The sequence below is a fragment of the Dendroctonus ponderosae genome, unplaced genomic scaffold, assembly GCF_020466585.1.
Source record: "Dendroctonus ponderosae isolate FM_Combo_2020 unplaced genomic scaffold, Dpon_F_20191213v2 Dpon_F_20191213_429, whole genome shotgun sequence".
Taxonomy (NCBI): domain Eukaryota; kingdom Metazoa; phylum Arthropoda; class Insecta; order Coleoptera; family Curculionidae; genus Dendroctonus; species Dendroctonus ponderosae.
Window position 1 is genome coordinate 1 of NW_026018641.1, and position 12826 is coordinate 12826.

Genomic DNA, 12826 nt, shown 5'->3' on the forward strand with positions numbered 1-12826 from the left:
ATATAGCAGTACCCTTTTGATCAGGAGCTTACGGGACACCCTGTATAACGATATATCATTGTAGAAGTAAATTGTTGCATAGCATGACGTTTTAAATTGGTAAAAACTCAAGCTATCCCAAACGAGCAAATTTTGTATAATTGCATAAAATTTGCACAATCTCATTATCAATACATTTTGTTATTTAAACCATAAAGAAAAGACACCGATTATCATATTTTCAAATTAGTAAATCTCTGCAAACTTTCTTGACTACTTTTACATGGCCTTTATACTTAAATTCTCAGTTTGCTTTTTTGCATTTCCGTAAAACTATTTGATTAAAGTGAGATTATCGTTTAAGAAGCTAATGCGAATTTAATCTAATATATTCCCGTTGTTTTGGTATAAACAATAAAGTTTTGTACAAAACTTTGCACCTTTGTGTTTGTGTGTAGAGATGCTGCGGTACAGTTATGTAAGCCGCAAGCATTTCCAGACTCGAATTTAAGTTTTGCGGTAAATCGTTTAAAGTTTCCTTTGACTTGTTTTGTCAGTTTTCGTGCCAACTCAAGAAACCTGCTTGTTCCAAATGCATATCTGTTGGTTAAATTCGAATCAAACTGGGTAAAATTCGATATTCAAATTAATAAGTTACATGTTGGAAGATATATTTTGGGCACTTTTTTTCGATGTTCTAAGTTTTTCGCAAATTTTATTGGCAATATCGTAACGTTTGCGGCGCTGCAAGTAGGTGCAAATACAGATAATGTTTCAATAATATATTTTTTTAAAAAAAATTATATCTTTGAAATACGGCTTCAAAAGAGAAACAGCTGCCGTCACAGCTTATTTTGAATTGAAACACATTTCAAAAACGTAAAGGAAGAAACTATAGAATTTGTCTACGTCATTAATCTTTAAGTCGAAGTACCTTATAAATAATACTATACTATTTAATTTCCTGAATGGTGCGAACTAATAATTAACCGGTGCTGCATCCATAAGAATTAGTCCAAGATGATATAAAAATCTCCCTCCATTTCTGAATGCAATCCCGAATAACGAATTTGCAGGGTAATCAAATTTCTGGTCGAGCGCACAGTAAAACAAGTCTGCAGCAAGTAATAGCAGAACACCATTTTTAATTTAAACACATACCTACTCGTTTGCTTTTAGGCGCTGAAAGTAATTTCCCTAATATTTTTCACCTTAATGTTAAGTGCATGCCCGGCACCATGACAAAAATCACTGGCCATTTCGTATTTTTGTCCATTTGCATAAATTAGGGTTCCATTAGTCAGTTTAAATTCATTATACAGATGCAAAATAGCACAACTCTGTGGTAGAATGAGAAATAAATTGTGAAAATGCATGCTTTAAACTCGTAATTAAACAGTAATATCATTACGAAGGGCTTTGTATAATTTCAGCTAATCTAGCCGAAAAGACGTTAACCAAAGGAACATTCTAAATTGCCATAAAACAATTGTTAAATACATTTGTTTTGCCATTATTTAAAAACTTCTAAAGATCTATAAATTAATGTGACTTTGGGTTGAATGCATTTTTCCAACAGAATATTGTCTTTTCTTTTCAAAATAGAAATAATTGTCAATGCACTGTGGTTGTTTCTGGAAGAATAATATGATATAAACATACTGAGTTATGTATATTCGTAATTTTTTAAATGTAATAAAACGTTATTTACCAATTTATTCAAAAAAAATCAAATTTGACGCAAAACGTAAAAAAATTTACATAAAAAATGAACAACAAATGCAAGAATTCAAACTGCTTAATGTACTGTACCAAATTACTAATAAATAAAACAATGAAAAACCTCCTCAAAAGAAGGAAAATCCTTTTTAGGAGAAAAAATTCCTAGGAGGATCAACTTACATTTTGAAAGATTACGATTCTATATATTTTTTAATTAAAAACACAGCACAACCTGTAGTCAAAAATAATGATTGATTGCGGAAGAATACTGACGGTAGCACTCATGAGAAACGATGGAAACCGTGTTGACTAAAAACACACCTTCCTACCAAAAGAAGGCATAGGCAAGCAACCTACAGTTTCGCAGATATTTCCTGTAACTCTGCATGAAGTAATGGTATGAAGAAAATAGATGAAATGCTAGTACTAATGATTATATCCACAATAAACCACTAATTATCATTACGGCATTGTTGCTAAATTATTGATTTCTTTTTTGGGAATTTCTAAGTATTTCATCATTTTTATTTTTTGACATTTCTGCAACATCTCCAAATGCATGGCGCTAATTTTAAGTCACTACCGGCATACGTTGCAAGTAAAAAAATTAATTTAAACTCAAAAACTAAACTAGGTGTAGTATAAAATAGTGCGCTTAACTCTTTCAGAAATGCCTAAATCTGAGAGAAAACCGCTTCAACCTGCTAAGTTAAAAATAACTTAGTAAAGTTCATTAAACACTGAACCGTACTTTCGGCTTGGAGACTTCAAGTAGCTACTTTTAATTTTTGCGAAATGCGTTTCAAACATTTGCAAGCAATGAGGCGTTGCAACTGTTTTTATTTACTCTTTCGGTGTATTTCGATTTATTCGGGAAACTTAATCCTGTATCTGCATATGTACTGAGCCTTACGAAATCCAGCGTTGAGTTACCTCTACATCCGCTCCTACGTCTATAAAATATATTGCTCAAATAGATCTCTTATGATATCCAGGCAGGAGCAGCGGGGTGACTGATGCCAAACCCAATATAATTTCGTGATAACGTCAATTTCGGACTAACAAATGTTTAGTCATTCCATCGTGGACCCCCGTAACGATTGTGATTTGTTTTCCTTTGGGGATGGGCTAATCAAATTAACTTAATTTGTGCGCCTAGTAAGTTGCAGCTTTCGGTAAAAGAGGTGACTCGAATGAACACTAATCTATTAAATATTACCAGTTTAACTTCATAAACGTCAATATATTCGATTGTTAAATAAAATCCATCAACATGTTTGGAAAACAAAAGTCCGGTCACCAAATTGTGTCCCTTGTAAAACATGGGTGTTTGAATAGAATAGAGGCAAATGTTTGTATGGATTTAACAATTATTTTGCAGTTTAACAAGAGCATTTTAATTTTATACAGCGAAAACAGAAATACTCTGAACATATTTGAAATAAATCGTAGGCATCGTAAATTTAATTAAAGCAATGTTTGCAGAGCGAATACTCGAATCGATATATGATTAAGTAAAAAAGTATATAAATTGAAATTTACGCCTTTACTAATACCACCGTTCAAAACGATTGAGAAATTATTGTTCCTTTGTTTCCTCTGAGTTGTGTAAACCCAATCTAATTAGTATCATAAGAAAATATTCAAAGAGATACAACATTTACGGGACATGGAAAAAACCAACATTTAAATTGCTAAATAATTTTACTGAAGCTATAAGAATATTAATTTCTCTCTCTCCTGTCCGTTTACTCCCGGGAGAGTATGGTGACATCATGTCTCAATTCCTCAGATCGTGGTTCTCCATCCTCTTGAGCTGCAAAAGAAGCTTTCTGCAAACCGTGTGCAATTATTTTTCCCTATATAATAAGTTTTTCCATCCAATTCGTGCTCTTGAAATGTGTTAAATATACCGTATTACACGTTAGTACGATGTTCTGTGTATGAGATTCGCAGGATTCTTATGTAGGCCCACATTTCTAAAGCGTCTCTCATCCTTCGATTGGCCATTTTCAAAGTCCAGGTCTCAGAGGCATACGAGGCAATAGGAAGGATCAAGGAGTTTAACAAATTCAGTTTGTTGCGTTGAGATATGGCAGAGAGTTTCCATCCTCGAGTTAGTTTTATTGTTGAGTTACGTGCTATGGTCAGTCTGCGTTCGATTTCTTCGTCACAACAGTCCTTGTTTGTAATAGGTGATTGAAAACCTTACAGTCTTGTTATCATAATTTGCGTCTTCTTTCTGTTCAACGCAAAACCTTGTTCTCTGCTGAGCCTGTCCAACTATATCATGATTTCCGTGACCTGCGTATCTAAGGTTACTAATTCTTTTTCTTCCTATGGTTAAACCCCCTTGATGAAGACGAGACGCCTGAGATTGAAGAGCGTCGGTGACACACAAGGCGGTATTTCTTGTCTTACACCGCACTTTGAGCTAAACGACTTAGAAAGCGTTTTATTGACTTCCACCTTCCCGCAGCCGCGGCCTTAAAGGTTTTTAAGCAAGATAATCATATGTTTTGGCATTCCAACGTTTTCGAAGATAGCCGCAGTTTCTCCCACTTTACTCAGTCAAATGCATGCCGCAGTCGACAAAGCACAAGTAAGTTTTTACATTAAATTCATATGCTTTTTCTATTATTTATCTTCCTTTCAGGAGACAAATCCTTCCTTTTCAAGGTTGTTCCCTTGTTCCCTTTCCGGGCATGAACCCTGTCTGTTCGTCGGGAGTCTGTGGAAGTGGAAAAGGTTTTAAACCCTTGTTTATGACATAAAGTAGAATTTTACTTGCATGTGACATAAGCGTTATTGTTCTCTAGTTACTGCGGCCTGTAAAAGAGCCTTACTTGTGTAACGGCAGGTACACCGATTCACGCCATTCTTTTGGCCATACCCCAGTTTGCCAAATTTTAACACACACTTTGTGGATTGCATCAACACCACACTCGTCCACATTTTATTGTTTCAGCGGATATGCCATAATTGCCAGGTTATTTGTTGTTTTTTAGGTTTATGGCTTTTTCTACTTCAGCTTTGAAGATTGGGGGATTTTCTTCTACCTCATCCATTTTTGGTAACTCATGGTCTTCGGCTTTATGAGTAGAAACAATTTTTCGCATTGTCTCTATAGCTCTGATGTGTTGTTGGCATCTGTTATTGTCTCCCCGTTATCATTTTTAACTATTTGTCTTTGCGGCTTAAATTCTCAAGACAAATATTTTACTGTATCCTATAGTTCGTCGGATTTATTTGTTTTTTTGCATGTTCTTCACGTTCTTGGCATACTCTTGCGATGTGCTGGTTTTTGTCGTTTTTACAGGATTTTTGAACTTCTTTGTCAAGAGCCCATTAATTCTCCGGGGTAATAGTTCTGGACAGGCTCAGCTTTCTCTGGCCATGTGTTAAGCAGATTGTTCCTTCCGTCATCCAGTGTTTTTTCCTTTATCGGTTTTGGATTTGTGGTTTTGCTGCCACAAGACACAATCCACTGTTTTGAGCGCTTCCCATGTTTGATCTGAGTATCCTTCAATCAGCGAAGGACCGGAAGTTCGTATCGTTTCTTCGACTAGTCTTAACAAGAGCCAGATCCATTAGTTTTATAGTAAGCCCGATGGTGATGTCCATGTTTCGATGGTGACGTCCCACAGACATCGAGAATGGTGTTTGAATGTTGTGTTTGATATGGTCATATTATTATTTGTGCAGAACTAGATAAGTCTTTCACCGCGATTATTTCTCTCGCCCAATCCACATTTCTCAACAACATTTGTTATGTGGGCATCGCATTGAAATCACCCGTTACAATTAGGAGGTCCTCTTGCGGAATGTTCAAAATAACTCTTTCCAGTTTTTTGTATTCAACTTCCACTTCGTCATCTAAGTAATCATTTATTTGGTACATATATATGTACCTAGATAATATGAAGTTTAACTGGTTTGGACTGAAATTATATTCTAATTAATCTATCGCTGATGGCCTCTTAGTTTTCTACATATTTGGTGTACTTCTTGTTGACCAAAAATGCGATTTCATTTGGAAATAGAGAAAATCCAGAAATTGAGGGGCATATGGATTTCAAGGAGAATCAATTTATCACCGTACGAAACAATGAAGAAACTCCAATCAATTTTGTTAAAGAGATTTGTATTTTTTATTATTTAAGATTTTGTAATTTAAGATTTTTATGTAAGTAATGTGGATTTAGACCGTTCTTAGTATTTTTAATACATTCACCTGAATTGAGGTAAATCAAACATAATTATACAGTGGAGACGCGTTTCTAGACCTGCCACTAGATTACATGCCACCCAGATTAACTGCACTTTACTTCTTAAAAGTGTTGAAAGTGAGATCTCAAACTTAAAGATATTTTGTGCAAGGTTCATGAAACTCAAAAATATTGAAGATTTGATTAATAGAGTTACAATCGAAACAAAACAAACTTTTTAATAAAACAGCTAATATTTACTACAACAAATCAAAGCCGGGAGTTTCATATGCATTTACCTACAGTAACAATCGTAAATAAAATTATTTGAAATTTATTCAATAAATCAAATTAGCTGGCATATATAGCGTGGCGACCGCCTCTCCTGTTTCAAACGCTATTATATTATTCCCGAATTTCTGGCGGTTTTCATTCATTTGTTATATCTTTGCAATTCTGGAATAAAATGGTTAATTTTATCATAAATCGTGTTTTTAGGTGAAAGGCTGACAGTTCGAATAAATAAAGCTATATGGCACGCATTTGGGTAATTAGGGAACAAACATTGAGCGAAATGCTATTTGAAATTTTATTTAATTAAAATCGGTTGATTGTGATGACACTAGATAAATATAATTTATAAATTTAATCAGCAGCAATATTGTGTATAACAGCAGTACTATTTAAAAAGTGCATTTTACGCTCAGAATAATTAATCAACTATTTATAAAAATATAAACTGGTACGATAAAAGATCTCAGCTAACTGACAATCAAATCATAGGGTTTTCAAACAAACAAGCAAAAGACATACACAGATTTCATCAGAGAACGAAAAACAACACTAGTATGTAGCCGAAACCAGGGGTTACAAATACGATTCCTGACTAAAGAAGGAATAATTTTTAACTTTAACAAATTTGACACCTGTGATGCCTCCAGATATTAAATCTAATGAGGCTAAATTAAATATAAATGCTCTTTATTTACATAATAATTGAATTAGTTTTTAAGAACAGAGAAAACTTCACTGCCTCCTGTAATAATTCTTCAAAATTTTTATTAACTTCGAATTAAATTTCCAGAACACTACCTTGATGTACCGAATTTAAGATATATCTTCCACATTTTCATATAAAGCTTATTGGTTTGAATACAAATATATGCTAATTCGAGTCGATCTTCGAAACACACTAAATATTTTCTGATTTAGTGACTGAAGCATCGTTTACTTGAGCGAAAAAAATCGAATCGTAAGAATTAAAAGATAAATTTGAATGTTTTATTCCAAGATCACCGATTAATTTTACCCGACATAAGTGGTTTTCTCACCCAATCCGTATACTAACTAACAACAATATTTTCGTTTGTTCAGTTTAGCATTGTTCAATCTCCCTGGCATTTGAGATAAAGAAGACTTTAGGGCTAAAATTCCTTTGAAAGATATTCAATCCATTAACAACTTGAAAGTTTCCTGTGCTTAACTTAAGTAGTATTATATTGCCCGTTTTAATGATACTCCCAAAGAACTTCTAGAAAACCCTATTCAAACTTTTTAGTTACGCTCGGTTTAGATAGGTTTAGTTTTTGGATCTTGTGCATTTTTTGAATGAGCGAGATTTGCATTCTCTATGAGGATATTTTACTTTGCCAATTATAATTGCCATTACTTAACTTTCCAAAATGTTGGTTCTAATTGTTTTAATGCGGCAATAAAAAGAACGAGAAAAGTAACAGAAAGTTGATCACAGCTATAAATTCAAACCGAATAAAACAGATATAGAATCTTTACTTTGAGCAAAATTAAATTATGGGTGTATAGTTTGCTAGTTGCTACTTTCATACTAGTCACTTCTCATTTTATGCTAAATTAGAATATAAAAAATTGGTATGTTGAAAGTAATTTTATAGACGACGTTAAGGCTGAAATAGAATTAAAATAAAATAAATTGTACCATTGTTCAGCATTTGAAGAATCGTTTTATATGAGCGTAGGATATTAAGTACCAAAAGAGCAGACTAAAGCGAAAGGATTTTACTTATGACTTACGTTACAATTATAAATTTAGTTTGGGTTAGTTTGGGTTTTTACGTTTTGTATGTTCTTGACACAACATTTCTACTATTCGTAACAAGCAAATTGTTTACTAATGTTATAATAACATTCATTTTCTATTGTTTAGTTATAAACTTGATTTTATTCTACTTTTTGTAGACCGCAGTGTTTTCTCAATTTTTCAAGATCCCTTCTAAAACAAGTTTAGGGCCTTGGAAAAAAATGAGGTCGATAAGTATATGGTTACTATTTTCGGACGGGTCTAAACTCATTTATTTACATTTCGAGTCCAGGTTAGGTGCAATGTTAGACAGGTTTGGGCAACGGAGAGCTGAAGCGATGGGCAGAAAGGTCATTAAGTTGATTGATGCGATAACATTAGCTCAGGCTTTATATTTTCGCAATTTCTATTACCGTAGAGCGAAATGCGGCTACCTGAAGTTGAGGATGCGAAAAGTTTTTTAATATTTTTCAGGCAGGTGCCACAATTTAATATTTTGATTACATCACATTAATCTAGTGTTTCTAGGTGAACTGAATTATATGTTTAAAAGTATTATATTTGTACATTAAATGCATCGTGGATTAGCCTCACAAATACTACTTTTTCCGGGAAGTATGATACAATAAATTGTAAGTATAAGATATAAATAGGAACATTTTTAGGTTGCTCCATTCATACGACTCGCATATCAAAACTTCATAATAAGCAAGACGACCGTATGAGACTAAAAATGTAAAACAAATCAGAACATTATTTAATTATTTAATCAAATATGATTTCTAAGTGAAATGAAATTGAACCATTGGCTGGCTATGCAATATTGATCAGAAGCTAAAGAACTTTCAGTACTATTTAAAATACATGAAATAACAGAAAGTTCCGTAATTAATACCTTAGAAGAAGAATATAATAATAAAATAACAAAATATATGTTGAGCTAACAAATAAAAGTAGCAACTAAAATATAAATCCGTGTTTCCAACAAAGAATACATTAATATGCCTAAATGCACAAACAAAAAGCGACTTTTTCAATATCTCTTTTAAAGTAACGGCCTTGTAATTCTTCAGACTTAAAAATTGGTAATATTTCTTCAGTTCTAATTGATACCTTTAAAACCTTTTTAGTTTTTCTGTATCTGTACGAGACAATTTTTTTCATCATTGACTGACATCTATTTTATATCTCTTAAAATCAGGAAGGTGTTAAATGATTTTGGTGTTGTTTGCTAAGTTCTTAATGCAGGCTGAACCTAAGAAATATATTTAATATTTTCAATTGATTTTAACTTTTAAGTGTAGAGTTATTTGAAGAGAACAGAAGCTGGTTCGACAATTGACTGAGAAAATGTTTTTGAATAAGGATAGTTATTGTCTAATAATAATAATTTCTGTAGTCTAGCAATAATAATTTCATGTTTTATCTGGTAAGATAAAGTGAAAGAGAACTGACTCAACAAATAAGTGACAGGCACGCTCAGCTTTAATTTTTTTTACTTCAATTTTTTTAATTTGTATTTCTCTTTGCTTACTATTCTAAATAGGTATTGTTGATCTGTCTTTTCTTTTCCTTTCACGTTGGTAACAATACGCTCACTTCATCTCAAACTTGATTTAAGTTTTATAGACTATAGGTTTGTATGGGGCAGTTTTCCTTGATAAACCCATTAAATTTTTAATTGATTTGACTTAAAAGCATGTGACTGTTAAATTAATTTCGTATTATTTCATTCCCCCGAGTCAAATACAACAAACGCAAACTAGTGTTAAGCATAGTTAAAAAGCCTAGTGAGTGAGATTACAAAATGTAAAAGCTTGTCGCTATCAAATGATATTGATCTATCTTTTATAAATGAAAAAGGGAAGCAAACACGTTGAGATATTTGAACGTATTTTGAAAAATCAAACAATCTCAGCTACAATTTTCAGCGTTATTCGTTTCCTGCAATATTCCGGAACCTAACCATTCACCAAGATTCATATCCGACAAAAAATGATCTAATTATACTTATTTGCCTGCGTGAAAGACGGCTCCCATTTATCTTGAACCATATCAAATATCGAAATCCGTCTATAAAAATTGCGCGACATCCATCTTGAGAGCGCGTTTTATCCTATTTGACTTTTTATAAAACTTGGGCTCTTTAGTTATCGGTTTTCCTTCGTAAAGAGGGTTGCCCTGAGCGTTGTTTGGCGTTTGAGAAATATCGATTTCGATTTGATTCTCAGTGTAATTTAAATCTGTCTACCATTTGTTAAAAATAAAACGGAATTCTCGATATTGAATGCGATAAATTAGTCCTTTACTAAAATATTCATTAAAAGAGATATTTTGTTGCGTTTGCTTATGTTTTTGATTATAGCAAGTATTTGATTAAGGTGAGCTCGGGTATTTCTAAAGTAACTCTAAAAGTCTCTGAATCCCTAAATCGTCACGTAGAAGAACTCAGGATGAAATAACAAGCCCAATATTTTTGAAGAAGAATTCCGTTCTAACTCTTATAAACCATTTCAGCTCTATCTATAAACTTTCCATAAGATCCATCCATTTAAACTGTATTTAAGCAAAACATAAATTTGAAAAGCGAGATCAACGATCACAATCCAAAAACTGATTTCGTGTGAAATCATTTTTCCAATCTGATGATTGATTCTAACAAGTAACATATGGTTGACTTACCCGAGTATTGTGAAGAAATGCCCATTCTTGTTGAAAGCGCTACTTTTGGTAGCTGCAAAAATAAATATAAATGGGTTTAAACTGGTTAATTACTTATTTGTTCTAATGAGAAATCAATGCCCTGATCTCTTTTTAAGGCTTTATTATTGAGTTAACACTCCTACAAACTAAAACTCACAGCTTAACATAAAAAGTTCAATTGTGCCTTCAATTCCATTCCGAGATTTGCGTTAGCAGAACACACGTTTCCTTAAGCAGGTGCGAACGAATATAAAGAGAAAAAAAATCAACAATAATATAAAAGGAAGATGGTTGATTTTATTAGGAATTCGGTCTGCGCAGTGGTGAAGAAAAATTAAACCTTTTCTTTTTCATCTAGGCCCTGAATTAGATGTACAGGGCCTTCAGCTCATCATTCATTTGCATTTAGTCTAGTCTGTCTCGTTATTTCTACAGAAAAACATGTTGATGGTTGAATAAATGTTTTGTGTAATCAAGGACCAATAAATTATCACCAAACTATGTGACTAAAAGATTAAATATTTCATCAAGCTGTACAAAACATGACAGAGTATTCTGGAGGGTTCCCAGCATTCTTATGGTCAAACAATTAGTACCGTGATGAAGGTGACAATACATTGCCGAAAGCTAGGTAACTAAAAAAGTTTTTCTTTTTCTTCACCACTGCCCAGACCGAATTCCCAAGAAAATCAACCGTCTTGCAATTATTCGATATCGGTCCAGAAACTGGAAATAATATAAAAAGCAAATTTCGAGAGCGAGAGTCTTATTTACGAAATATGTGTTAGTCAACATGGAATTAAATAAATATTTGAAAATGACCACATCTGAACATTTTCCTCTGAATTCAGCAAACAACTTATGTATGCTGAACGTAGGTACATAATGTAGAAGTCTGTTATTTTTTAAATGAATTGTTTTATGTTGTTATTCAGTATTGGACGTTCAATGTTGACGAAATTACTGCGAATTAATTAGAAAATTAAAACCAATTCACATTAGATTGCATATTTTTTGTATTTATTGTACCTCCAACGAACAATTGAGTTCCAAGTTGATCCATGCAATCTATTTAGTACAAAACTCCTATTTTTAAAGACCCAAATCGGGAATGTCAGGAAAACATATTGGTTATTAAATCYGCATCTTAATAAAGTCAAAGACGCAGTAGCTCTGTAAACTTTTTGTTATTATGTAAGCCTGGTACTAAAAGCCACGACTATAAAAATATTTCATTTAGARTATTATATCTCTAATTTKTATTACCCCTTCTAAGTCATTTTAGCTGATTGGCTTTCTGCAAGATAAAATCTTCAAGTGTTCATTCAAGTTGAGAAATGATAATTTCTTATTGGAAACCGCTTCGCCGAAACGGCCAAGAAAAAGCATTTCCACCCACTCATTTCCTGCAAATAAGAGTTTTTTTCAGTTTAAGTGTTCGATCTAAAGCGATGGAAGTTGTGGATATAAAACTTGAGTTGATATTGCCACATCAATCACCATAATTGCTTTCCGGGTTATCCTTTGAGGCCTGAATGGCGTTAGTTGAGTTGAAGGAAACCAACATTTAAATTTTGGTTTCAAGTGTATTTCTCGATTTGGGTTTCACAGAGTAACTGATACAACGTGATTCAGGCGAAGATAAATTGTGAGCAGGATATTTGCGAAATCATTATTATTGGAGTTGGAATAATTTGGCTTATAGCAGTTTGTATAAGTGAATACCAGGCAGGCATTATCAGGCGTAGAAGTAAATTGATTAATTAAATACATTTTAAAGTTTTGTTTTAATTTTTTAATGCGAGACATTGAGATCATTGACGTTATATTCCAAAGGAAAACTATTCAAAAATTAGAATTTTAGTTTGGAATTATTATTTGATTGTTGATCTATCATTAAGTAAGCTGCATTTTTGACGGGTAACTGCATGGTCATTTAACATTATATTTGTCGCGGCAGTTAAGAGATGTTTTATTTCAAGATTTGTTGCTCTAAGAATATTAAGTTAAGTGTTAGTTAAGCTAAGTATAGGGGCGCCACTGGAAAAAAATAATAAGCTTATAATGAAGTATTGAATATTTTAATTTTCGTAAAGATATCTATAAGTATCACAGCCTTTATAAAACAAATTTGCGGAAATTTCACCACACTGTGTCT

At 32.9% G+C, this 12826-nt stretch overlaps 1 long non-coding RNA gene across 1 annotated transcript; it reads right to left on the reverse strand.

Moving 5' to 3' along the window:
- Positions 1-6190: 6190 nt before the first annotated feature.
- Positions 6191-10914, reverse strand: LOC125504377. The gene is made up of 3 exons (XR_007281463.1): positions 10826-10914; positions 10648-10699; positions 6191-6365 (listed from the first exon to the last, which is right to left on the reverse strand). It is a non-coding gene; the product is annotated as an uncharacterized LOC125504377 (long non-coding RNA).
- Positions 10915-12826: the final 1912 nt, after the last annotated feature.